The sequence below is a fragment of the Aquarana catesbeiana genome, linkage group LG01, assembly GCF_042186555.1.
Source record: "Aquarana catesbeiana isolate 2022-GZ linkage group LG01, ASM4218655v1, whole genome shotgun sequence".
NCBI lineage: Eukaryota > Metazoa > Chordata > Amphibia > Anura > Ranidae > Aquarana > Aquarana catesbeiana.
This window is the reverse complement of record NC_133324.1, coordinates 813028213-813055505: the sequence shown is the minus strand read 5'-3', so window position 1 is coordinate 813055505 and position 27293 is coordinate 813028213. Positions and strand designations below refer to the sequence as shown.

The 27293-nt window shown below is 39.8% G+C and overlaps 1 protein-coding gene across 5 annotated transcripts in view; it reads right to left on the bottom strand.

The window, feature by feature from the left end:
• The window catches only part of SGCZ (sarcoglycan zeta), a 2017576-nt gene extending 1990970 nt beyond the window's left edge, over positions 1–26606 (bottom strand). For 2 of the 5 annotated variants that reach the window (XM_073608266.1, XM_073608288.1), the window contains exon 1: positions 25855–26605. The gene's annotated coding sequence lies outside the window, so the exon portion shown is untranslated. Of the gene's footprint in view, positions 1–25854 lie in introns of all 5 variants that reach the window. The other 3 variants (XM_073608283.1, XM_073608259.1, XM_073608275.1) reach the window with 2 other exon arrangements.
• Positions 26607–27293: the final 687 nt, after the last annotated feature.

Genomic DNA, 27293 nt, shown 5'->3' with positions numbered 1-27293 from the left:
CATTGGTATAGTGTCCCACAGATGGACACCAGTTTTGATATAGTTAACAGTGGGACATATCTCCCTTTTATACCATGCATAGACATTTGCAGTACAACAATATCGACTAATTTTAGTTATATAGAGGTTTGGCAGATTTCTCCGTAAACCTGGGGACTTTAACCAACAAATAAGCTGTTGAACGAGGGTTAGCTCATTCCTCCCCCACACAGCTTGATCCCTATTGGGGTGTGGGGAGAGGAGTTAGCAAGTCTTTTTACATAGTCCTACTAGGCCCTTGGCTTATAAGTCGCTCTTTTACTTTATTCCCAGAATGCAGTAAGACTTTTTGTCGGATCATATATCAAGTCTACGAATCCTTGCTATATAAAGCTATATTGTTGTAATCCTTTCTCTTTTTTGTTTGCTCTGTCTCATGCAATGGTGTATCGTGTTATACTCTTGAAAACCAATAAAATTATTCAAATACAAAAATGACAAACAAGTTTATACTGTACTTACTTGCTCTGTGCAATGGAATTTCACAGAGCGACCCCAATCCTCCTCTTCCCCGCTGGTGCCTCTGGCTCCACCACCTCATTTTGGTGTGCCACCATAGGAAGCCGTTGCTATCATGGCACACCTGTAGGCTCATCCATAGACACAGACAGTTGCCCTGCAACACACAACACCCCCCCGCTTCTTCTTCAAAGGACTAGAATGACAGCAGCAGGAGGCAATGGTTCCTGCTGCCTCAGCAAAGCCTGCTAGCCTGGGAGGTGAGAGAAGAGAGACACTATAGACAAGGTCAGTGCTGGATCATGTGAGGACTCATCAGGTAAGCATGATGGTGGTGTGGGGGCAATACTTTTACCTAAACATTTTTTATCTTAATGCATGGATTGCATTAAGGTAAAACATGTTTTGAGTTAAGAACCACTTTAATACTGCTTTAAGTAATAGATAAAGAAACCTGTCTTTTTATTCCACCAAGCATAGGATACCTAGGTCTAATTTTTATGAGCTCAATTTTTTTTTAAAAAAAGGTCAAAGTATGCCTGTGGAGCCCATGATCTGTGCAAAGACATTTTAAAGTGGAGCTCCACCCAAAAAGGGTGCCACATTTGGCACCTTTCAGGGGGGAGCGGATACTTGTCAAAACAAGGAATCCACGCCTACTTCCATGTAAGATTGCAACATCACTGTGCAGCAATCTACGAAATTTCCAGCTCTTCCTCCTCCCCCAGCTGCCTTCTAGGAGACACACAGGTCCCAGAAGACAGTGGGACTATACAGAAATTGCGGTGTGAATCGTGCATGCCCAGTAGCTAACAGGCTGCTGTAAGGCTTCACTTCCTGTTTCCCTTAGTGTAGATGCCGGTGCCTGAACCTGGACCCAATGAATGGATCGGCTAGGGGTGGAACCCCCAGGCTGGAACTCATCCTTTAAGTGTGTTAGAGGGTGCAAGGTTTTGGAGGAAGCTAGAAAGTGCACTAGCTGCACAGCACTACAGAAACACATTCTATTTTTTTACATTACATTACCTTACATATGGTTTGTCAGTTTGATTGGTGTAGAAACGGTTTGGTTCGGAAAATATTAGAAGCACTTAAGGGATGAAACCTGGGATCCTCCAACCCTGAAGGGAATAAGGAGGTACCAAAAGTTTGCATATAGAGGGGAGGGGCTGGCAATATCATAGAGGTAGTACATTCCTTTTGGCATATGCATAATGAGAGGCCAATAGTTGGATGCAAGTTGATGTGCACCAGTGGTATTAATGAGAATAATTGTTTAACTGAGACCCTTGATGGTAGCACCAATCAACCACTTGATGCATAGTAGGAGGATATGTTAGAGAGTCTAAAGCCAGCTTATAATTTGTGTCGGCACACTGTGCTTCCTCAGAATCCAGCTTTCTTATTGTCCCAAATAAATTTTAGAAAGTTCTAAATAAAAATATGATGATGGAATTAGAACTGGCAGAGTATTTAAGAGATATCCTTGGGAGGATATTCATTTTTAGAATATTGATTTTTCCAAATGAAGTGAATGCGCCTGTCAACCATTATTGCAGATCTATTCTTAGCCTATCTAGTAGTGAAAATAAGTGATTGTATATGTGGTCCTTTAAAAGCTTGAATTGTATGCAACAGTGTCTAATTTTAAATAGCTAATTATAAAAATAGATAGGACACCATAATTTAAAACATTCTTTAATATGGCACAATATGTGTACATTCTACCAAGAGAACCAGAAGAGATAGAGAGGACTTGGTGAGAGACACCAGTAGGTCATCAGCATGGCTGCAACCATGTTTTGATCATTATTTATGATTATACCTTTGATGTTGGGGCTAGCTCTAATCTTTTTATAGGAAGGACTCTAGAATAGGTATAAAGTTTATGAGGGAGAGAGGACACCCTAGTATTTTGCCTTTCATTATCTGGAAGGGGTTGAAAGCAATGCCATTCACTTTTAAGCTGGCTATAAATAGATTGAAATTCAACTAGTTCAGCTGAAACCACTCAAATTTCGATTCATGTGCATCTCTCGCTCGTTAGATTGACTTCTGTCAATGAGAATGTTGGAAATGTTCTCTTTTTCGAGAGAGTCCCACTGTTACAAAACAATGTTTCAGCATGGAGGATTCCTTTATCTACCTCACTTATGCAGATAGAGGAATCTGTTCATTTGTTGTTCAGCCTTGTTGTTGTTCAAACAATCCATCTATGGCAGTTTAACAGTAGCAGTGGGCTGGGATTAGAGCTGGTCTATGTAAGCATATTATTACCTAGACCATAGATGGCAGAATAAAAAAGGAGAGACTTTGAGCAGGCTGAGTGGATCAAAATTATATCCTTAATAACACTGTATCTAGCCCCTCTGGTAACCATAAGGCCCACTTCGTCATAATGCATGACTTTTAAAGATGGGTAAGGTAAAAAAAAGTTTTAGGTCTTGGTTCAATATACGTAGAAATAGGGCAATAGCTGAGGCAAATGTTGAGCTCTTTTTCCTTTTTTAAAAAGTTTGTGATATGTACCCCTAGATAATTAGTGGGGAACTATTTGTCTTGTGCAGTTGAATGCATTTATAAAAGGAAGGACCAGTTGGGAACCGATTTTTGTAGTATGAGATGGTAAAGCTGAAGATTTACCCTGAGGATTTACTGCTCTGGGCTTGATGTCTCTCGCCAGTTCTTTAGCGGTAGTTAAGAGTTCTTGGGAGTTCTCAGTTATTAGAGGACTGAAGATAGTCTTGGATATTATCTGAAAGTGTTCAGGATAAGAATTCTTTAGGTATTTTCCTAATGTTGATAAGCTTTTTGTAATAGGTGTGGAAAGTGTTTTGCAGTGGCTTTGTGCTGTTTAATACCTTACTTGTTCTTGATTTGAGCTATGCAAGTTTGTTCCTTCAGAGAATGTGTTAGGAGGCAAATGCTTTCAATGGAATATTTGTAGAGGGCACGACGGCAACATTCCAATGTTGTTTTCGCCCACTGAAAACATAGTGGTTTAACCCATTCTCTGAGTATTTATAGATCCAGTTCTGTTCGATTATTTAAGGATTATTGGGCTGACCCTAAGTCCTATATTTGTGCAGGTAATTTAGGGAGTGCTAATGTACATTCTTTTTTGATACTACCAATACCAAAGGACTTCTGTTGGTTGAAGGTATTCAGAGAAAAAAGGGTACTGAGCTTTTTTGGACAGTATATAAGGCTTTTTTTTTATATACCAGTGCCATAAATGCTGGGATGCCTGTCCTAAAAAGATTTGCATGACGATGGGAGCATGAATTTCGCACCTCAAGTTTCCTATGTAGGTGTCTGCTATCAGAGGTATTATGATAGATCTAATTAAAAAGTAGTCAATGCAGAATATGATTTATGTGAGCATGAAGAAAAACTGTAGTCCCTTGTGGAAGGGTTCATAAGCTTTTACATATCCCCTAGTCATTTATTGTGTAGTCCCCATTCAAGAGCAAGGCTTTTATGCCTCTATGTTGCTCAGAGGCATCTGGGGCAGCTCTTTTATATGGTTTCAGGAAAAGATATTTCCTGTCAGTGGACCACTGGGGAGAGTCTGAGAGTGAATCTTGAGGCAGTGGGTTATGTGGTCTCCTGCATGGCTCTGACTCAACTGCAATGACTCCATTGTCCCCTTACTAAGGAGCAAATAGGTATTGGGTAATGGCAGGGTTGGATGTTAGACTCTAAAATTTTCTTTTAAAATCTTTTTTCTGTTTGGGCATGGCTTCAGGCAGGAGACATGTGCTATTTGGGCATGATTCCAGGGAGGAGACGTGTGCTATTTGGGCATGATTCCAGGGGTAGAAGTGTGCCGCAGAATTGTTGTTCAGCAAAGGTTCACTAGGAGCTCCTAGAGAAACATTGCTATGATGCCCTGTCTGAGAGATACCCTGTAACTTGTTTGATACATTGGAGAACTGTGTGGGAAAAGGCAAGTAGTCTCTGAATAAAATTTTAAATATTAAAAAAAATTGTAGTTGATAACATATTGCCTTTTCTTAACTTTCACATGTGACATTGTAAATAGGTAAAAGATCCAACTAGTTCTCTTTACATTTACACTCAAGGAGTAACTTAGGTATCCTTTATGTAAACAACCTGTTTATATCAGCCAGGTATGCTGGGCTGCTATCAGTGAAGGATTCTGTGTTTTACTAAAAAGAGTAAATGTAAGGAAACCAGCAGAAATCGCCTGGATGCCCGTGCGTGCTCACGCGCATGCACAGCGCATGGTGTGCACGCGCAGGAGCTCACCTTAGCACCAGTTGGCGCCAGTCGGCCTATTTAAAGGAGGCCCCAACAACTGATTGGTGCTGACTGGTCTTCAGCTGTGTCCCTGTTACTCTTAACCTTTGTTATTCTGCCTGATTCCTGTTGCTGACCTTGGCTCCTGTTTACCCGGCTCTGAACTCTGCTATACCTGATCTTTGGTTCCTGATACTGGCTTCCCATCTGACCCGGCTCTGCCTGATGTCCTGGTACCCTGCTGTCCACCTGTTGACGAACCCGGCTTCCCATCTGACCCATCTCTGCCTGATGTTCTGGTACCCTGCTGCCCGCCTGTTGATGAACCCAGCTATCCCTGTGACCTGGCCCTGGTGCCCAGCGCAACTACCCGAGTGTCTGCAACTACAGTCCTGCGACTAGCTGCAACTTCCTGCTCTGCAACTACAGTCCTGCGACCAGCTGCGACTTCCTGCTCTGCAACTACGGTCCTGCGACCAGCTGTGACTTCCTGCAACAGGGTTCCTGGTTTCCACCTGCAGGCACTCATGTGCCTCCTGTTCCTTGGCTCCTTCTGTTTCACTCTCAGCGGAACCTGGACTGGTGATACAATAGAGGCCAACCTCGTCAATTCAGTCTCCCTTCAGGTACGTGACAGTAAATGAGAAAAACAGAAAAACAAAACATATATTTTAACCAATGAACCCTGATCACAAAAGCAAAAACTGCCAGCAAAAAATATTTTTGATAATCTATTCATCTTGAATACCATATACTGTATACACATAGTCTCACTGACATCACATTATCTACATGCTTTTGGATAAGTTAATATGTTTTCTATATTTATATGTACTTTTTAATTGGTTATAAAGATGTCGATTCCCACAATGAATGGGTAAACTGTAATCTTGTGATGACCTGTGCATAAGGTTTTGAAAAAGTATTATTTAAATCCCAGCTATAGTTTTCCTGTAAACTACACAAAGAAAGTCAGGTTTGATCCAAAAAGTAATTGTTCATTGTGTTAATTGATTTTAATGCCTCTCCAGCCCTAGCACAGCTACTATGGCTGGCAGAAGCATGTAGTTAAAGACTGTTGCACTTTGAGTGCAAACAGCAGCGTTTTCACAGAATTAAAAACAAACAGTAAGACACTTTTTGGATCCAACCTGACTTAATTTGTATAGTTTATAGGAAAACTAAAATTTGGCTTTTACCAAACAAACCTATCAAATATGTAAGCTTTTACATCCAAAACAAAATACCAGATATTTCTTATGTTTTACATGCTCAGATAAAACTGAAACATAATAATTATGATGGTGATGGCTACTTTTAATTTTTCAACTAAGCAAAAACTTGAGAACTTTCAAAGCCCAAACAAGAACTAAATGTTTTTCTGTGCTTTTAATGTATATTGATTTAAAAAAATAAAACAATTATAGACACCAGCATCTTGGGTGCACACTATATTTTGCAAAATATATTATTATATATATATTATATATATATATTATATTTATTATATATAAATTAACATAAAGATATATATATAGATATATATTAACAAAATTAAAACATAAAAATGGAAAAGAAAATTAAACTAACATTGCTTCAAAACCATTGCAGTTTCCCTTTAAGAGCTGTAAGTAATACCGGTATACTGAGAAATGGAAAACATGATAATATATTTATTCCATATTTATTCGATGATATTATACATCTTTGCGGAGTGTATTGCTGACATTACTTTTTTTTCTAGCTTAACTTTTGCTGTCTAATCCATTATTTATGTCGTTTAAAAAACGTAGAACTGTATAAGCTATATATTTTTCATTTGGTTTTATATTCATTGAGTGCAGTTTTTAAAAGATTAAGATATCAGAAAATGATTTCCTATAGATCCTAAAAATGTATTCCTAATCCAGCTGGGACACCTATACAGGGTACCGTTGCTTGTGTCTGTTATAAGATGCCCTACTGGTGTCTCTGGTTAATTGACTCAGGTATTGTTGAGGCATATTTGGGGAGAACATTTTGGTGAAACTTTTATAAAAATCAACAGAATTGTAATGCTGCTAGTCATAATTATTTTATGTCACCTTTGCTACATTGTGTGCTGGAAAAAAAAACAGTTACCTGCCAATTTTCAGGTCCAAAAGCCTCTCTATGACAGCAACGTACGTGAGTTGTTGGCTATCTGGTCAATTTCATTTAATTTACTATGATTGAGAACACTAACTGGATTGCTTATGGATCTACAACCATATACAAATTAAATAACTCTAAATCACAATGGATTAAATAAATAACTACACAGAGAAGCATGCACCTATATTACTCATCACCACACATATTTTTCATATTCGCTGGTGCAATTTACCTTTGCACAAAACTCCAGGCATATAAAAAAAGTCACAAATAAATGCAGCTCGGGACTCATTCGTTACCATTACATTGAATTTCTAGACATATAAATAAATATATGCAGCGCATCTGGGAAATGCACATTCTCCATGTCTTAATACAAAGCTGAAATTACAGAAAATATCTGTGGGATAAGACACTGCTCAAACCAACCCAGTGCCTCAGATGTGGCTATGGCTGTGTATTGCCTCAGGCAGCACTGTTCCGGTCAAGTCCTCTGGAATGTTTCGCTACACCTGCTGGGGCTTGGTCACACCTCTGGGGTGAAACATGTCAGGGGGCTTGGCCAGAGCAGCACTGGCTGAGGTCATACACAGCCATATCCACATCTAAAGCACTGGGTCGGTTTGAGCAGCATCTTATCCCACATATGCCCACTCTTCTGAATTAGTGCCTGATGCCTACTCTCACTTTCTGAATACCAGTAGGGACACCTGTTATCCTCCAGCTTTGAGCGGCGCTCCAAGTTTACATGTGATTACAAAAAAATATCTATTGAATTGCCATAAATGTAATTGCTGTGGACAACCAGTCACGGTGATCACATAATTAGGAAGCAGCCATCTGCTGCCAGTATTAGCACCCACTTATTTCTTCTGCTTACCAGTGCCATGGAACACCACTCCATTGTGGAGAACTCCTCTGCTGAAGTGTCTTCTGAAACTGACACCAAAGAGGGTCATTTTATTGTGTGCCCAGCTGTGTTTAACGGTTCCTCCCACTGACCTCCACAACACTAAAGGACACAGTACTGACGTAGAGTTTGGTAAGAGCAACAACCGAGCACAGGAGATTTCATTATTTATCCTATTTTTTTTAAAGAGACACCTTGTTTCAGAGCTTTTGTTTAAAGTGACCCTATCAGTGGTTCAACAAAACATAAAAGAAACAGACCTGTGAAGTAGACAGCTTTATACATTCCTGTCTGCCAGCCCTGATAAAACTTCACTCTCTAGGTGATAATTAGATTTGGCTTCTTGGGCTGGCAACCATTGTGATTCCTAAACCCTAGTGTCAGCAGGACAAAATAGTGATGTAGGGGTTATTAGGAGGAACCACAGTGGCCAGAGTGGGCCACGCTATTCCACACACCCAAAAATGTGGAACAGGATCATCTGCTCCTCATCATGCTAACAAACAGGCCGGCATACAAGCATGTGGAGGTGAGTTGCCATCTAGATAAAGGAAGGCCCGTAGACGTGGTGTATCTGGATTTTGCAAAAGCATTTGACACAGTTCCCCATAAACATTTACTGTACAAAATAAGGTGCGTTGGCATGGACCATAGGGTGAGTACATGGATTGAAAACTGGCTACAAGGGCGTGTTCAGAGGGTGGTAATAAATGGGGAGTACTCAGAATGGTCAGGGGTGGGTAGTGGGGTTCCCCAGGGTTCTGTGCTGGGACCAATCTTATTTAATTTGTTCATAAACGACCTGGAGGATGGGATAAACAGTTCAATCTCTGTATTTGCAGACGATACTAAGCTAAGCAGGGCAATAACTTCTCCGCAGGATGTGGAAATCTTGCAAAAAGACCTGAACAAATTAATGGGGTGGGCGACTACATGGCAAATGAGGTTCAATGTAGAAAAATGTAAAATAATGCATTTGGGTGGCAAAAATATGAATGCAATCTATACACTGGGGGGAGAACCTCTGGGGGAATCTAGGATGGAAAAGGACTTGGGGGTCCTAGTGGATGATAGGCTCAGCAATGGCATGCAATGCCAAGCTGCTGCTAATAAAGCAAACAGAATATTGGCATGCATTAAAAGGGGGATCAACTGCAGGGATAAAACGATAATTTTCCCGCTCTACCAGACTCTGGTCCGCCCGCACCTGGAGTATGCTGTCCAGTTCTGGGCACCAGTCCTCAGGAGGGACATACTGGAAATGGAGCGAGTACAAAGAAGGGCAACAAAGCTAATAAAGGGTCTGGAGGATCTTAGTTATGAGGAAAGGTTGCGAGCACTGAACTTATTCTCTCTGGAGAAGAGACGCTTGAGAGGGGATATGATTTCAATTTACAAATACTGTACTGGTGACCCCACAATAGGGATAAAACTTTTTCGCAGGAGAGAGTTTAATAAGACTCGTGGCCACTCATTACAATTAGAAGAAAAGAGGTTTAACCTTAAACTACGTAGAGGGTTCTTTACTGTAAGAGCGGCAAGGATGTGGAATTCCCTTCCGCAGGCGGTGGTCTCAGCGGGGAGCATTGATAGCTTCAAGAAACTATTAGATAATCACCTGAATGACCGCAATATACAGGGATATGTAATGTAATACTGACACATAATCACACACATAGGTTGGACTTGATGGACTTGTGTCTTTTTTCAACCTCACCTACTATGTAACTATGTAACTATGTGTACATTTGTTTCCTTTACATCAGGGGTACCTAAACTCTCTAGGATTGCAGGTCAGAAAGCCGGGATTGTGGATTGCTGACCACCCATCCCAGAGCATCAATGCTGTGGATGGAACCAGCGGTAGAGGAAGCAAGAGGCTGCAGAGGGAGCATAGCCGCATAAGCCGATGCTTCCTCTATAGCGTCAGCTCCTGTTCTAGGTGGACTGATACCAAATGCCCTCCACCTGGGACAGCAGCATTTTCTACAGCCGGTGATTCCTGCAGATGCAGAAAGTGAAGCACGGTCAGTTTAAGAAAATCACAGTTTGGGCATCACAGCAATCACAGCAAAGAGTTTTGCAGAGTTTGGGCATATATGATCAATCGTTTTGCAATAGTTAATGCACTGTGCTGTACCTGCAGTGCAGGTAAACAGTAGCGCATCAGTGTGAAAGCAGCCTTAGGCCTCTTTCACACAATCAGTCCGAGCGGGTCTGCCTGTTTGTTTATCAACTTCCGATCAGACGCTCTATTCACCTCAGTGAAGCAATGGATGTAAAAGGAAATGTGTCTGTTTATACCCGCCTACCTCCAATCTGATCCATTACCAAAAAAACAAAAAAAAAAAAAACAAACTTGATCCATCCCCCCAAAACATTTGAAATTCTGAACCATTTCATTTTATTGTGGCTTGCAACCGGTTACCAAATCATTTAAGTGGCCCTCGCTCTTCAAAAGGTTGAGTACCCCTGGCTTACAGGTATATTCTTTTGTGGTTTTATTGACAAGCTGATGTCAAAAATATTGTTATAAAATGGATTTTAATAATAAATACACTTGTTGAGCTACCATTTAACCAGTTTTTCAAATTCTAAGACCCTATTATTGCTATGTATTGAACCATGTTCACAGGGGTGGGCTAAAATGTCTTGTTTGATATGCATACAATGTAGCAAGCAAAAAAGGAATAGAAAACACCATAATTTGAATAGCTTTTATTATATTTTTTTCTGATATGGGCTTTTTCATCAGGATGTAATAAAAACATTTCAAAATAACTACGTTCCACATGGCCGCAACTTTTCTTGCCCGGCAAGATATATGGCCAATATCTGAATAAAATACACAACAGCAAACAATAAAAGCAGACTTTTTCATACTAAGTTCCACTCAGGTTTGGCAGGTAATCCATTTTATAATAGCTAATATTTCCTATACAAACATTTGCTGGAAACCCATTTGGTTGCCTTTTGCAAGTCTAATATTATTTTCCTCTGGGAGACACTGCCCTCTCCATGTATTCCAAAGATAAATGCCACTAAAAACTAATTATAAATCAGTTCTCATTTTTCATATTTTATCATAAATATTTTAGACCAGTTATTAGTCTCATAAAGCATACCATTTCATGAATACACATTCCATAGGATGGCACAGAAAATGGATGTGATTTACTTTAACGCGGCTTGCACACTCTAGAAGTATAGCTATATAATATAGCTGCAGTTTCTGCATTTACATTTTTGACAAATATTACTTACAGAAAATATTCTACTGGTAAATTATATAGTAGTAAAGATCACATCTAAGTTATAAAATACAGTTATATGTTTTCATGTCATTGTATAAAGAGAAAAAGTACCGTTATAGTCCAGGATATTGGAAATTCTATTGTGATAATGCATAAATACCTCATAGGTTATCTTACTTAAAATAAATTATTCTTGTTAATTTATTTTTTATATACGTGGAAACAGATCACTGTTGTGTATATAATGTTATCAATGTGTGTTAATAATAAAAAAGTACTTGCTTACTCTTCTCAAAATGCAAATCCAAAGGTCAGCCAAAACAATGTACTTCCTATGTTGCTGATACCTTATATAAACAGTTATTAAAAATGCAAGGTCATCTCACCTTACAGCCTCCTTCCACAACCCCTGAATTACTGTATATTTTGCATTTCAACCACTTCCCATGATGTCACTTGGCTTTGCTGCTGTATTATGGGAAAGCGGAAGATCCTAAATCTTGTGAGAATAGACTCCAACACTGTACAGAAGCACCTGAGGAGTTTTCAGCTTTTTGAGGATCCCACAAAAATTTCCAATGGTGTCACCTTCTTCTAGACTAGAAGTATGATGTATTTGGAAGGGGTGCAAGATAAGCAGCCTGTGCATTTTCATGAAAAAAAAATGAATAAAGAAGGCTAAATGAGCCACACACCGAGCTGCGTGTTTAATCAACATTATATATATATATTTTTTGCATTTCAACCACTTCCCATGATGTCACTTGGCTTTGCTGCTGTATTATGGGAAAGCGGAAGATCCTAAATCTTGTGAGAATAGACTCCAACACTGTACAGAAGCACCTGAGGAGTTTTCAGCTTTTCGAGGATCCCACAAAAATTCCCAATGGTGTCACCTTCTTTTAGACTAGAAGTATGATGTATTTGGAAGGGGTGCAAGATAAGCAGCCTGTGCATTTTCATGAAAAAAAAATGAATAAAGAAGGCTAAATGAGCCACACACCGAGCTGCGTGTTTAAGAGAGAGAGAGAGAGAGAGAGCAAGCATTTATAATATAACTAAAAATGGTAAGAAAATAACATAACATATCTTAACAAATGCTATATGCTATTACCTTGACTAAAGCCAGCCATAGATGGAGCGATTTTCTTTCCTGCAACCATGGGTAGAAAATCTGGCTACCAGTAGATGATGAAGGAGGGTGTGGGCAAGGCTTAAAGAGCCTAATGACATGCAAGTGGCTGCCAAACTACCCTTCTCATCAGTTCTGTGGGTGAACCAGAAACAATTGCGCATTTTTGAATGTTTCATTGTGTCCCTGCTAAGAATAAAATAATATACTGTTCTATTCTAGCTCTGATAGGTCTATCAAAAACATTTCATAGTCTACACATGTGCCGTCAATAAAGCAATTATACAGGATTTGTAGCTGCCAGTTTGTACTGCCAGTTTTACAGTATAAATGCGTAACCTCATTCTTGCTCTGAATGGCATCTATGTACACATTCGCCATCCCTCCGTGCTATAAAAGTTGACAGTGGTGCATTGTCAATCATATGGTATGGGCAGAGATGCATTTGGCTTCACAATGACAGGCAGTTGGATAAACAGTTTTGCTCACTTTGCAAGAGAAAAATGGGAAACCCATCTTCCAGGGACACTTACCCCAGAATGCAGTTGGGGTTTTTTTTGGCTCAGATCAGCTCTAATGAAATGTTTTAGAGCAATAAGGATTTAAAGCTGCTCATCTTTTTCAAAATGGTTTAGTTCCACCCTCATAGACCATTGGTTTAAATAGGTTGAGGCTGAAGCCACTTTACAGAAGATGAAGTCAAGTAGATTTTGGGCAGCTTTCAGACAGTTCTCTGACCCATATTATTGTTACTAACTCTAGGAATAAACAACCCTGGATTCTAATTTCTTTAGTTTAAATATATTTTTTTCTTTTCCCCATTCCCCTGGTTATTTGTTACTTGTTGTTTTTGTTGCTCAATGTAAACAATTAGGATTCTACGAGACAGTAAAAACCAGTAGACTGTTACTCTCTTTCGTTCTATGGATGGATAAAAACAGTAATTTCCCTTACTTATTAAAGATTTTACTACACATTACATTATAGATTGAAGAGCATCTATACTATGTTTCTATAGGAAGACAATGTAGAATATTCCTTCCATGACTTGTAATATGTCATGGTCTGTTAAATTTATGCATATCTAGTTACAGTCTGTATATAAAGAATTGAAAAAAAACAGTTCTCTTAACAGGGGTCTACGGAGGAATAAACTCTGCAGCACAGTGTAAACAAAATTGTTTCCTATGTTTTATTAACATTAATAATCTATTGAATTTGTGTTTAATGTGAATGATCACTGATGGTTTACAGGTATATAATGTAACAACTTGCCTGTAAAATAAGTAGTGCTGTATCACTGCAGTAAATGAAGGAGTGCCTTCAGAGTGGCTTCCTGATTTTAAATGAGTGTGGAGTCCATAATCTACAATAAATATGTTGCCAACACTCATAATTTTGAAAGCCACTTGAATAACTGGTGAAAAATTTTCAGCATTTCTAAACAAGTCTAGATTAATGTGAATACCTGTTACTAGTTAAATATGGTCGTATTTTTTATTTAGGAAAAAAACATGGTACAATTGTGGTAAATATTGAGAATTAAACATAATCAAAAATATCTAAAATGAGGCCAGCTGGGTGATAGGAAGGCTACCTGTGTACTTGGATCTGGAGCATGAACCCTTAATGGGCATACATTGGAATTCAATTGACAGTGTAGCCAATTAATTTTCCTTCTATGCACTGTTTGTTGAGAGTTTAAGTCTGCACATCCTTACCACTCACTGAATGGTTGCTAGAGGTTACTGCTCTCCTTACCTCCCACTGAATAGTTGCTAGGGGTTACTGTGCATCCTTACTTACTTCACATAGGGGGGGTGGAATCTGGGGGACCCCTTGTTAATGGGGGCCTCCAGATTCCGATAAGCTCCCTGCCTGAAGACCCCCACAACCACCGGCCACGGTTTTGGGGCTGAGGCCTTTGTCCCCATCAACATAGGGACAAGGTGCTCTGGGGCAGGGGGCATAGCCCCCCCGCCATTAAGCAACCAACCCCACCATGTTGAGGGCATGTTGTCTGGTATGGTTTAGGAGGGGGGCGCTTAGGAGGGTGTCGGCAATTGCAACTGCGAGTTTTAAATGCGATTTGACTTGTTTTTTTTTTTTTCTTTAGAAATGTCATTTTTGCTGCAGCATGTTCTATGCATGCTACAGATGTACCACTTTACAGGCAGGCTAAGGGGACCCCCCCGGCACTATATTTAAAGGAATTTTTTGTTTTTATTGTTGCATTTTAGGCATCATTATTATCACTGCTCCTGAAAAAATGATTTTTGCATTGATACATGTCCTCCAGGGCAGTTCCCAGGACCCCCATACCCCTTTTATGGCCTTCAAAATGGGAACTTTTGATTCTTCCTGTTCGTCTCCCATTGACTTCAATGGGGTTCACCTTTCAGGTTAGAACTTTTCCCCTGTTGGGGAGTTCTGCTGCAAACCGAACAGGGGGTGTTCGTCCCATCTCTACGGGTAATAAATACTTCAGTGTTTTAGATGCCAAGTCAGGTTATTGGGTAGACAAGGACAAAGTAATGCCACCACATTAAAAACACTATAAGGAAGGCATTGCTTTACCCTCATATAATTTTGCATTTAATCTCCATAAAAAGCATTTCAAAGAATCATTATGCTGGATCCAGATTGGGCCTAGGTAAGTATTTAGGGGGCCTGGGGGAAGCTGACCATGGAAGGTTTTTTACCTTAATGTAGAGAATGTATTAAGGAAAAAAAAAACCTTACGCCTTTACAACCAGTTTAAGACTACAATCTCCTATTAAGCAAAAACAACCTTGTGGGTCCTCAGGTACCAGAGACAAAATGGAGCAATGGCAATGCATTTGTGCTAGAATACATTAACATAGGAACTACAAAATTTGGATGTGTAAAGTAGCCACTGTAGTATACAGTTTTCCTAGGAAAAAATGGTGGCACCAAACAGGGCAACAATAATAATATTTTATTAAGATGTGTAGCCATGTTTTCTTTTTAAATAATGTTTTTACACTTTTGCTAATATTAATATGATTAAGGGGAAGTTATTGTAAAGGTTAGCAACAATGATATTGCTCCCTAAAATTGCATAAAACAATAGCTTACAAATGCAGGGGCCGACCCCCAGATGATGTCTGTTTGAGATGAAACACATAGGGGCTTGGACAGGATGTGTGGCATCATCATGTTTTTTCTAAATATCAGAAGTACTGATTGGCAATATTTATTGTGGCATAGTGATGTGCTCTTGTTTTTTTATGTGAACATGTCAGTACCTTTTTACCTGTTTCAAATAAAAAGAGTTTACACTGTATGGATCCATGCACACTTGGCTTAAAAATGCCAGTTCCCTTTGCAGAAAAAAAAAACAACACCCATGTAGAGCATTTTTTTTGTTACATTAGTTTTTATTAAAGAAAAATATAATAACATGCATTACAGTAAAAGAGTGAGTATATAGTATCTCAGCAAAGGATCAGGATAGCAGATCTTAGAGACTAAAGCACGATTGCTATATGCTTATAGATGTGATACATGTTACATAGGGTACTGACAACAAGAGTCCAGGTGAGAATAGGAGAATAGTAAAATAGTAAAACAATAGAGAAATAACAAAATAAAAATAAAATAAAATAGAAATACGTTTTGAAACAATAGAACATTAAGGTGTTGCAAAACATTAGGACGTTGTGTCGGCCAGGCGGTCTGGTCAGGTGTAATAGAGAGAGAACAGGAAATATTTGACATATCAGCAGTTATCTGTTTTTAACCCAAAGAGTCCAAAGATTCCATTGATGATCAAAGAGGCATTTAGTACCATGTCTGTACGCTAGTAGGTTTCAAATGCAAAGTTGTGTTTCACCATATCAATCACTTCTGGTACATTGGGTGATAAGTTGGTTTTCCATTTTCTAGTAATTAACATTCTAGCGACTAACAGGATGTGGGTGATGTAGAGCATTTTTGTATACAAGTTTAGGCACATTTAGGAGTGTTTAGTATTTTTTTCTGTCAGAAAGCTCCAATCAAAAACACAAACCAGAAGGATTTTTTTCCTGTCTCTAAACTCTGGGCCTAAAATATGCCTTTAAACGTCCTAATGTGCATGCACACATAGAATAACATTGAGCTGCTTCTACCGGCAAAACACAAAACTCCCGTAGAAGCAGCGTTTTTTAGGCCAGTGTGCATGGATCCTATTAATGTTCCTCGATTTACACACATTTCCAAGTTTTATAAATATATACATTTTTTAGTTTGCAAGTGGACGTTGGATTTTCATTTATATTGAGTTCTATAACTGTAAGCTAATATTTTATGCACTTTTAGGCAGTAACATTATTGTGGCTAACCTTTACACAAAAAACTATTTTGCCGCTATATTGATGTTGTTCCTATAGCATTTGGCATTCTATAGAGACAGCTGAACCATATTTTTTTCCTTTATCATTAGCTCTGGATATTTTAAAGGATAAGTTCACATTTGGAACATGCAACATTTGGGTGGGGGTTCTTCTTCCTGCATCCACTGTCTATTTTTGAAAAAAGAGCTCTGCCCACACAGCCATAGATAGGTATAGGCTGAACATCAGAGAACAAGTCTGCAGGAGCCCACATTGCACCCGTGATATACTGATCGTGGGCGCAATGCTTTCCAGGCTCCTGCTGCTAAAAATAATAAATGCACATTTTTTTCTGCTAGAATATGTGCATTTATTATGTTTTCTATAAAGGGGAACTTATCTTTTCATTTCTGTAAAGCCCTGCCTGAACAGAGAAGGCACAGAGGCAGATTCAGCTGTGTGTGTGTGTGTGTGTGTGTGTGTGTGTGTGTGTGTGTGTGTGTGTGTGTGTGTGTGTGTGTGTGTGTGTGTGTGTGAGAGAGAGTTGTGTGTAATGTGAGCTTCAGGTATTCAACACTACAAATAATTTTTTTCTTCCAGCAAATCAGTGAAGGTGTGAAGGTTAACCTGGTAAATATATGAAAAGTGGAACACAGATTCACCTGTTTGTAGGAAATATTAAAAATGGAGGTTTATCCATATGGAATATTTCATATGTACAAAACCAGGAAAAGTAATGTTTAAAGTTATTGTTCTGTCCTTAACATAATAAACATTTCACTTTATATACAATACCTTTCAACTAATCCAATTGTTCACATATTTTATATCTGATAATGCTTTCAGGTTTAACCTGGTGATTCTCCTTAGAAAAGTCACTGAGGTCTGTCTGAAAGCTTTGATATGTTCCTGAGCAGGTCTAGTTTGTGATTCGAAAAATAATATGTTGTACATCACAGGATGGGTTCCTTTTTTTCTTGTAGCAGTGCTAAGAAATGAAAGTACAAGTTCACTTTTTAAGTTGACCTTATCTGGTCTAAACCATTTTAAAGCAATGACAATGCTAAAGCTTAAGTGCATTTGTGCCTCTAAGTACCATCTACAAGAAGACGCCTGTGTTGCTTTGAACCCCATTGGACTCTAGGCCCTGCCAACTCCTATCAATTAACCATCCTATGCCAGAATTTTAGTAGACAGTGGAGGCTGGTATTTGACATTTGGATGACAGGGGCAGGGTTTAAAATCAGGATGAACAGAGCCTATTCTATACTTTGGCAGAGGGTGAGGCCCTACATACAGCCTAGATCTAGAACCCAAGTGGGCTCGATGGAGACATTGGTATGGATCTGATGACTAATGGTTACCACACAGTGTCTGCATGTGAAAATTGTTGTTTTAAGACAAGGCAACTTCACTGGAAGTAGAAACCCTCTACCACCACCTCTTTGTGGTGCTTAATAATACTCCTGTTGTTGCCTAGTTTCTGTGATTATGTGCATGCACCCTAATCATTGTAGTAGTATGGACATATACATATCTAGATCTGAGAGATATTACACAAAAGAGGTAGTTCCATCTGCAATACACATTTATTGATAGGGTTACATAATATATACAAATTACACACCAGACAGTATTTACAACACAATGTACAGTGTAGGTCCCCTGGCTTACATGATATTAACATATTACCCACAAATACCATATTTACAATACAATATAAGAGGCAAGTATAGCGTTAGATTACCGGTTAACTTCAGGTAGGCCCATGGTGACTGCTCTCTGTCCCCACACCAAAGAGGGACTTAGCTTGGTCACAAAGCATTATATCCTGCCCCTCCTTTCTGTACTGTGGCTAATATAATTCTCCCTAATTGGTCACTGTACCTAGTAAATGTATATGGGCACAGCCTGATTGGATGAGTCAAAAAAGGCTGCTGTTTACTACTCATGTGAGATGTGATCAGGGAAAACAAAAGGCCAACCTTTGAAGTTGAACTAATTACCATAACACCAACACACACTCAATACTTTAAATATATTTCCTTCTAACTGAATTATATTTCTAATTGCAATATTATTTACAGCTGTTAATGGAGATTTCACATAAACCCATTATGTAACAGCTGTGCACACACACTGTCATGTTTGCCCAGGGCCTGCCAGTTTTTACAGGCCATAGTTCTGGATTTTTCTGCATGTATGTTTTAGGTTACTAAATGTGCTGCACATTTCCACTGAAATCTATATCTATGACCCCTGAACTTCCTATTTCCATGCATGTTCAGAGTATAAGAACTATTTCCAAGAAGTGCACAGCACTTTTGAAAACTTACCAGAACTGGGAGCTGGAGAAAATGAGAGCGCTCTAAATTTAGGCTCTGCTTAAAATGATTGTAAGGCTTCATTTTGTTTTTTTTTTGTTTAAATAACAAACATGTCATACTTATCTCCACTGTGCTGTTCGTTTTGCACAGAGTGGCCCCATTCCTCGACTTCTGGGGTCCCCCGGGGACGCTGGTAGCTCCTCCCTGCATCGTATAACCCCCTAGGAGAAGTGTTCCCGAGTCCAGCATTTGTGTCCATAGATGCAGAATGCCAGACTCGGCCCCGCCGCCCACATCATTTGATTTGTTTGACAGTAGCGGGAGCCAATGGCTGCACTTCTATCAATCTAACCAATCAAGAGCCGAGACAACGGGCAGAGGGGAAGAGTGCATCTCTGGCGTGGGAATTACAGGACTCAGGTGAGTAAAACAGGGGGCTGGTCAGTGACAGTTTTTTCACCTTAATGCATAGGATGCATTAAGGTGAAAAAACATGAGGGTGTACAACCCCTTTAACCCTGAATAAATTAACTATTATGTCTGCATACCAGGTAGGCTTTTTGTGCTTAGATAATGATAGTAATGAGAAAAAAAACTGAGAGGGGGGGGGGCAGTTTCTTTTGTTTTTGTTTTTTTACATAAAAGCAAACTTGTACTTGAAGGATCTTTTAATATTTTAAATATATATTACCTCTCTGGTACTTTGACATTTCAAAAATATTGGGTTGACTGGATTGGTTTTCTGAAATCAGGATTTGTTGATTTTGATCCAAATCATTACCTATACTGAGGGTGCAGGAGATTTAATTGTTGGGATTCCTTTTCCCCTTGAAATGATTACCCTAGTAAGCATGTGCTGTGCTTTCTTAAAAGTGTAGTCCAACATCACCTACATTTTAATGACTGTTTGGGATAGACACATCCATGTTGAATTGTTAGCCAACTTCTTTTCTCTTTCACAATAAGATTTTCTTACAGTTATTTTTGTCTTTGCAGACTACTGCAAGGCCATAAAGACAGAGTCACTCTCTCAGTTAGATTTCCAAATTATAAATCAATGTAGGGATCAACTCCTATTTGGATCTTTAAAGAAAACATGTATTGAGATAAACATGGAAGCTGCCATTGCCGACTTCTCATTCTGCAAATGCATCTACCTGACTGTCATGCTGATACTTTTGCTTCAATTCCTAATTATGGAGATGTGGATTTCTTGTTCTTTGTCATTGGTAATGATTGGAGCCAGAAGGCCAGCATGCCAACCAGGTAAGTTTAATTTTAGAAAGAGACAATTTATGGTAGATCCTAAACCTCCCTTACAAACGGTTTCCTTTAATAGCAATGGCAGTGGGTCAAATGTGAGAATTCTACCAGGGATATATCATTGCTGTTCAGTTACCAAATACCATACAAAAATTATTATTATTTTTTATTATTATGTGTACACATCCTCACTGGAACTGTGAGGACTGGATGAAGGTAGGCTTGGAGGTTGCTACAAATGTACCCTGGGTCACTGTTTGCAGTGGAGGACAATTGATATCCCAAATAAGGGGTATTGGCTGTGTACTTTAATAGCCATAGCACTAGCAAATCTAAAAAGCCTGACAGGGATACATTATTGCTGAATTCACTGGCCAAATGCCACACAAAACTAAAACATAAGGGAACACATGGGAAAAGTAGTTGGACATGCAGAATTTCAGTTGTTAAAAGTATTTGATGTCTAAGGCTATCAGCATCTGGTTTAGCATAACAAATTTATTTAAAAAATACTATGGGCATTCTAACTTGAGTCCAGAATAGTTGCTGATATGTAACTGTGGGGATGACTAAAACTAGAGCATGCAAAATCAAGTGCAGCTGTGCATGGTAGCCAATCAGCTTCTAACTTCAGCTTGCTCAATTAAGCTTTGCCAATAAAACCAGAAAGCTGGTTTCTATGCTGAGCTTCACCAGATTTTGCACTGTCCAGACTTAGTAAATGAACCCCACTGTCAGTAGTCTTCATACTGTTCCAAGCTGGCTTTTAAATAGGTTTAATTCATTAGAAAAGCAGAAGAGCTATGTTTTAATTACAAAGAAAATGTTGGTTACAGTTAAAACTGGATAATGAAGGAGGTTCCTACGGTCCATAGGGACATCCTATTTTGGAATTAGCGGCCAAAGGCAAAACACATTTTTAAAACTAAAAGCAATCTCTATTCTGTTTCACAGTGTGCTCTACATTCTTTTCAAAGGAGAACTTCAGGCAAAACACACAATTTACTAATGAATATGCACGATGGCTAGTAATTTACCTGCACCCTTTGATGCATGTTTTGGAAAAAAAAAATAATCGCTTCTGAAAGTTCTGTTCCCACAGAGCAAAATCATGCCATTCTGTACCACAATATATGTCTGTATGGTTTTAACAGAAATCAGACATTACACATAGTGCTATTTAGTCTAACCTCTGAGTCAAATTGCTCCAACTGGAAATTTTACATTCACCTGAAATGTATAAAATTTAAATTAAGCTAAACAAGAAGTTCCCACAAAGAAGTACACACAAACTTGATATTAATATAGCTTAATCTTGATTTCTGTACTGACTGGAAGATGCAAACAAGTTGTATTTTTGTATCTTTATATCTTATTTATTAAAATGACCCTGTCAACTCACGAGGGAAATCAAGGTAAAAGCGTCCTGTAAAAAAAGAGCTCACATACTCTCTGGCTTGCCCACACTAAAAAAAACTTGTTCAGATATACCTAGAGTTAACCTTTACTAAAAAGTATTTATAAAGTTATGTTAACAAATCTTACTGGGATAAGTTAATAGTGGTTAATTGAAACAGTCCATGGCAGTCTGAGCTCTCATCCTTCCCTTCAGCAGAAATTACCTGACTGAAAGCCTAGGCATATAGTTACGTGAGGAACACTGGTGGGAACCAGGAGTGGCTTTTTTTTTTAAGGAGAGTTAAGCATTTTAGCTCTTCTAATACTCTTGGTTTTACCAACCATGCAAGACTGCTAAAACCCAATGCCACACAAGTCTTCACAAGAACAGGAAAGGGCTTCCGTCAAGCTTTTATTTCACTTAAAGACCCTTGAGGAAACTTTTCCTCGTTTTCTGTCCCAATGACACAAGGATAAGTCAGTGGCAACTCAAAAGATTTTAACCTTTCTACTACACTAAAATAGGTTTTTTGTTGCTGTCTTTGTTCCATTTAGATATATCCCCTATCCTTCCTCTCCATCCTTGGGACAGGAAATGAGGGAAAATCTCTTTTACTAAAGAAATCTACAGAAGACCTAATCTTCTCCAGTCTATCAAACACTAAAACAAATTTGCCTAGAGTTGAACAAAACATACTGATACAACTATTTACATAAAGCTTATTGTATTGAAAAAATGCAAAGGACTACACACTGCCCAAGTGGAGATATTTGGGGATTCTAACAGACCTCATTTTTACATATTTTCTTTCAACAAGGTGTCTCCTCATACTAAGAAATGAGACAAATCGTTTTGTTACAATAATGATATTGTCAAGTTGTAGCAATAAATAGAACAGGGGGTCCTAAGTTACGGGAAGAGATACAGTAACATCACTTCTAAAATACATTGATATATTACCTGTCTGAAAGTAATCCAAAATGGAGCAAGTTAATTTAGTAGATAAAGACCATTACTGCTCAGTCAAAAATAATGAAACCGAATAAAAATGGTGCAAGAGAAAAAGTTTAAGCCACGGTCTTATCTTAGCCTTCAAAACTACAGGCATTTTGCAGCAACTCTACATAGCTACATGTTCTATTTATTTTCAAGCAAAATAGGTATGACAGTTTTGTATTTATTCATCAATCTTCATGTAGAGGCTTAGCAACATTAATGTATTATACAATATTATGCATGGAGCTGTGTAGATGTTTCCATTATTACAATAGAGCACTACAATAAATCAGCTGGATCCATTTCATTATTAAATCAATGTCATGTGGCCATTGTGATTCAATGTTATGTTTAAAAAAAAAAAAAATCTTGACTATTGATAAGCGAATGATGCTTAGCAAGACACAAGAGGCAGCGTGAGCTTCCGAAGTGTCTGTCCACAGTAAATCATCTCTAAGCACAGCCTTGCTTTGTGTTGCATGCAAACTGGATAATGTACAGTTGATAATCTATGGAGACAATATGCTATATACTGTATATATTAGACTCTACACAATAATTCTAGCTCAGTTGTTTCTTTACAACTGACCATTGATGAATGTTTATTTATAAGCATACAGGAAAGTTATTCAGCAGCAATGTTCATTATCATGAAAAATTCTAGGAATCCATCTATCTGATCCTGCATATACTAAATAATTATATTTATATGGAATATATTTATTTTTATATATAAGCTTTAAATGTATATATTTTACCACTAATCCTATATATTTATAGGAATTTAGAGGCTTGATGAAAATGTGAGAAGAATGTTCACTAAGCTCTGTACTGATCGTCTCTGTAGCTGATGAGCACTGCACAGTATTTACATGATCTAATCCTTTCAGTGCCTGCACTAAACTTGTCATTGCTTATAAACAGTAGCTGCTGTCACATGTGATATGTATGATCATAAAGATGACCATAACAAGCACTCCATTAACGGTGACTTAAAACTATACGTGATTAGACGCTGAGAGCACCAGCCCCATGACCACCTAAACAGAACTTTTATTGGCCAAGAAAAAGGTTAAATGACTCATCCGCACCCATATTCATTATTGTCATCTTGCATGTCAGTGGATTGACTCCCTTCTGAATCAGGTATATTTATGATGGACCCACATCTGTCTTTATTGTGCATCCTGGCACAGTTTTCTGCCTACCTGCTCAGAAACAGAATAATGAGGCAGCGAAGATTAACTCATGCTAATATGCTATGATTATCAGTTATAGGTGATTATGGCTCAGAAGCACCAGCAATTAGTATTAAACGGCAGGTTCACTCACTAATCAGAGCAAGCCATGGGCTGGGAGCTGGTGGCTGCTAGATGTTCACAAAAGCGCTAAATGTCTGCAGCAAATGTAGTGTGAGATAGGAGTTTATCAGTACAGATATATCACTGAGGTCTGTTAGAAATATGTTCCAAGTGCAATGTAATCTTGGCTAGACAGAGCTGCTTTCCTGCTGCTGTAGCCTGCTTCACTGGTGGTGGGCATAAGCAGCAGCACAGTCATTACATAGACACGAATTCTCTTCCATACTGTTCCATTTCTGCATTTTATTTCACAGCACAGTTTTTAAACCAGCAATTCTCAACCTTTTTTTAAGTTGCGGCACCCTTTAAAATTATGTAAAATCTCAAAGCACCTCAGTTTAAAATGGGGTCCTTCTGTTACATCAGAAGCTCCCTCTTTCACACCAGGGTTCCCCCCTCCCTTTCACATTGGGCTCCTCATTCCCCCCTTTCCACATCAGAGTCGCCATCCCACTCTTTTACAACAGGGACCTCGGTCACCCCTTTCACTTCAGAGTCCTCACCTCCCCCTTTTCACATCAGAGTCCCCATCCCTCCCTTTTACATCAGGGACCTTAGTCACCCCTTTCACATAAGATTCCTCATTTCCCCCTTTTACATCAGGGACCTCGGTCACCCCTTTCACATCAGAGTCCTCATTTCCCCCTTTTCACAACAGAGTCCTCATTCCTCCTTTCCACATCAGAGTCCCCATCCCAACCTTTTACATCAGGGACCTTGGTCATCCTTTTCACATCAGAGTCCTCAGTCCTTCCTTCCACATCACAGTCTTCAGTCCCTCCTTCCACATCAGAGTCCCCAGTCGCTCCTTCCACATCAGAGTCCTCAGCCCCCCCCCCCCTTTTATATGGGTCATAAGTAATTGCCTCCTTTCACATCAGAGTCCCCCCTTCACATCAAGGTCCTTGGCTCCCACTTTCTTATCATAGTCCTCACCCCCAACATTTTACATCAAGTCCCTCCTTTTAAGTCAGAGTCCTCTACTCCCCACCCTTTTAAATCAGAGTCCTCAGCCCCCTCACCCTTTTATATTAGAGTCCTCACCTCCCTTTTTATATGAGTCATCAGTAATTGCCTCCCTTTACATCAGAGTCCCCCATTCTCAATTAACATCAGAGTCCTTGCTTCCCCCATTTTACATCATATTCCTCACCCCTTACATCAGGTCCCCCCCTTTTAAATTAGAGTCCTCATTTCCCCCTTTTTATATGAGTCATCAGTAATTGCCTCCTTTCACATCAGAGCCCCCCCATTCACATCAGAATCCTTGGTTCCCCCTTTTCACATCATCGTTGTCACCCACACCTTTTACATCAGGGTCCCCAACCACCCTCCCCCCCCACATTTCACATCACAGTCCTCACCCCCCCCCCTTTAAATCAGTGTTTTCATCCCCCCTTCACAAAGAGGTTCTCATGCCCCCACCTCCTTTTAAATCGGAGTTCTAAGACAACCCCCCCCCTTTTTTTTTTCACATCAGAGGACTCAGTACTTCCATTTCATAACAGAGCCCTCTGTCCCCCTTACTTTGAAATTAGAGACCTCATCCCCCCTTCACATCAGAGTCTTCAGCCCCCCCACTCTCACATCAGAGCCCTCACCTGGCCCATCTAGAACATGAAAATGCAGGGCACTGTGCAAAAATATGGGATATAGTGCAGAACGCCTGACAAGCCTAGATGGCACCCCAGGGTGCTGTGGTACCCTGGATGGGAGATGCTGCTCTAAACTTTATGGGTCTTATAAGCACAGCAAACACTTATCAGTAAAATAAAATAAAAAAGTTATCCAATACGATGATCTGAGATCATTTCCATGACTCTGTCCAGAATGGAGCCCATAGAGAGCAGTGGGCAGCCCCTATCAGTGGTCCATGACACCCGGTTGCCATGGGTTACAGTGCAGCATCACAGCTCTCCACACTGGAAGAACATCTGGAGGTACTTATGGAATTTTTAAACCCCAAGAATCTCCTACCTACCTGTGCCGGGACTTTGTCCATGCAGAGGAAACTTGTCTCAGTGAGGAAGCCTTTCCCCAGATCTGGCCGCTCTGCTCAGCCTCATCATCCGAAAAGGGCGAGCAAATCCGGGGGGTGCCAAGGAGAAGGAGCCCAGGGGGGTCACATACACCATTCACTTCACTCAGCGACAGGTGATCCCGGAATATCAATGTCCATTCACCGGGACAGATCACAGCTGCATCCTAAGCGGCTTCCCTGTACAGCATCATGCGGCAAATCCCCCCAAAATCCGGCAACTACGCATCCCCCAGACCTGCCGATCAATGATCATCCTATGTGTGTGATGTGATCACTTCCAGGGGTCCCCTCCACCAATGGGCTCTGCAATCACACGATCTCCGGCAATAGTGGATCTCCGGCAATACAGATCTCCAGCAATACAGGATCTCCGGCAATAGAAGATCTCCGGCAATAGAGGATCTCCTCCTCGGCGGAGAGTTGGCAGAGCTGAGTCTTCCAGAGATCAGGAGAGGGAGGCAGAGATTTGTCTCTTCTTGCTGGAGCTGCTTTTCTGTCCTTCACCAGCAGGTGACTGACTTCACTCCTCTCCTCTCTGGGCCAGCACTGGAGGGATTTGTCTTCTATGGCAAAAGCAATGCTTCCTTTCCCTTTACCTCCTGGGTCTTAGAGCCTCCCTTCTCCAACTGCACATTCGCAGCAGCTAATCCAGCAGCCAGAGGAGCTGAGCCTTTGCTGCCACTTGTCATTGCCAGAATGGATGATGGGATTTGTCTTTTCAGTAGGGGCTTGATCACACAGTATTTGTGGAGCTGTGATGGTCTGCAAGGCTTATGTGATCTGCACACTTTATCTGTTGAGCTGCAATGGTCTGCAGGCTATATGATCTGCACACTGTATCTGTTGAACTGTGATGGTCTGCAGGCTATATGATCTGCACACTGTATCTGTTGAACTGTGATGGTCTGCAAGGCTTATATGATCTGAAAACTATATATGTTAAGCTGCAATGGTCTGCAGGCTATATGATCTCCACACTTTATCTGTTGAGTTGTGATGGTCTGCAGGCTATATGATCTTCACACTGTATCTTTTGAGTTGTGGTGGTTTGCAGGCTATATTATCTGCACACTGTATCTGTTGAGTTGCAATGGTCTGCAGGCTATATGATCTGCACACTTTATCTGTTGAGCTGCAATGGTCTGCACTTTGCAGGCTATATTATCTGCACACTGTATCTGTTGAGCTGTAATGGTCTGCAGGCTATATGATCTGCACACTTTATCTGTTGAGTTGTGATGGTCTGCAGGCTATATGATCTACACACTATATCTGTTAAGCTGCAATGGTCTGCAGGCTATATGATCTGCACACTGTATCTGTTGAGCTGCAATGGTCTGCATGCTATATGACCTGCACACTATATCTGTTGAGCTGTG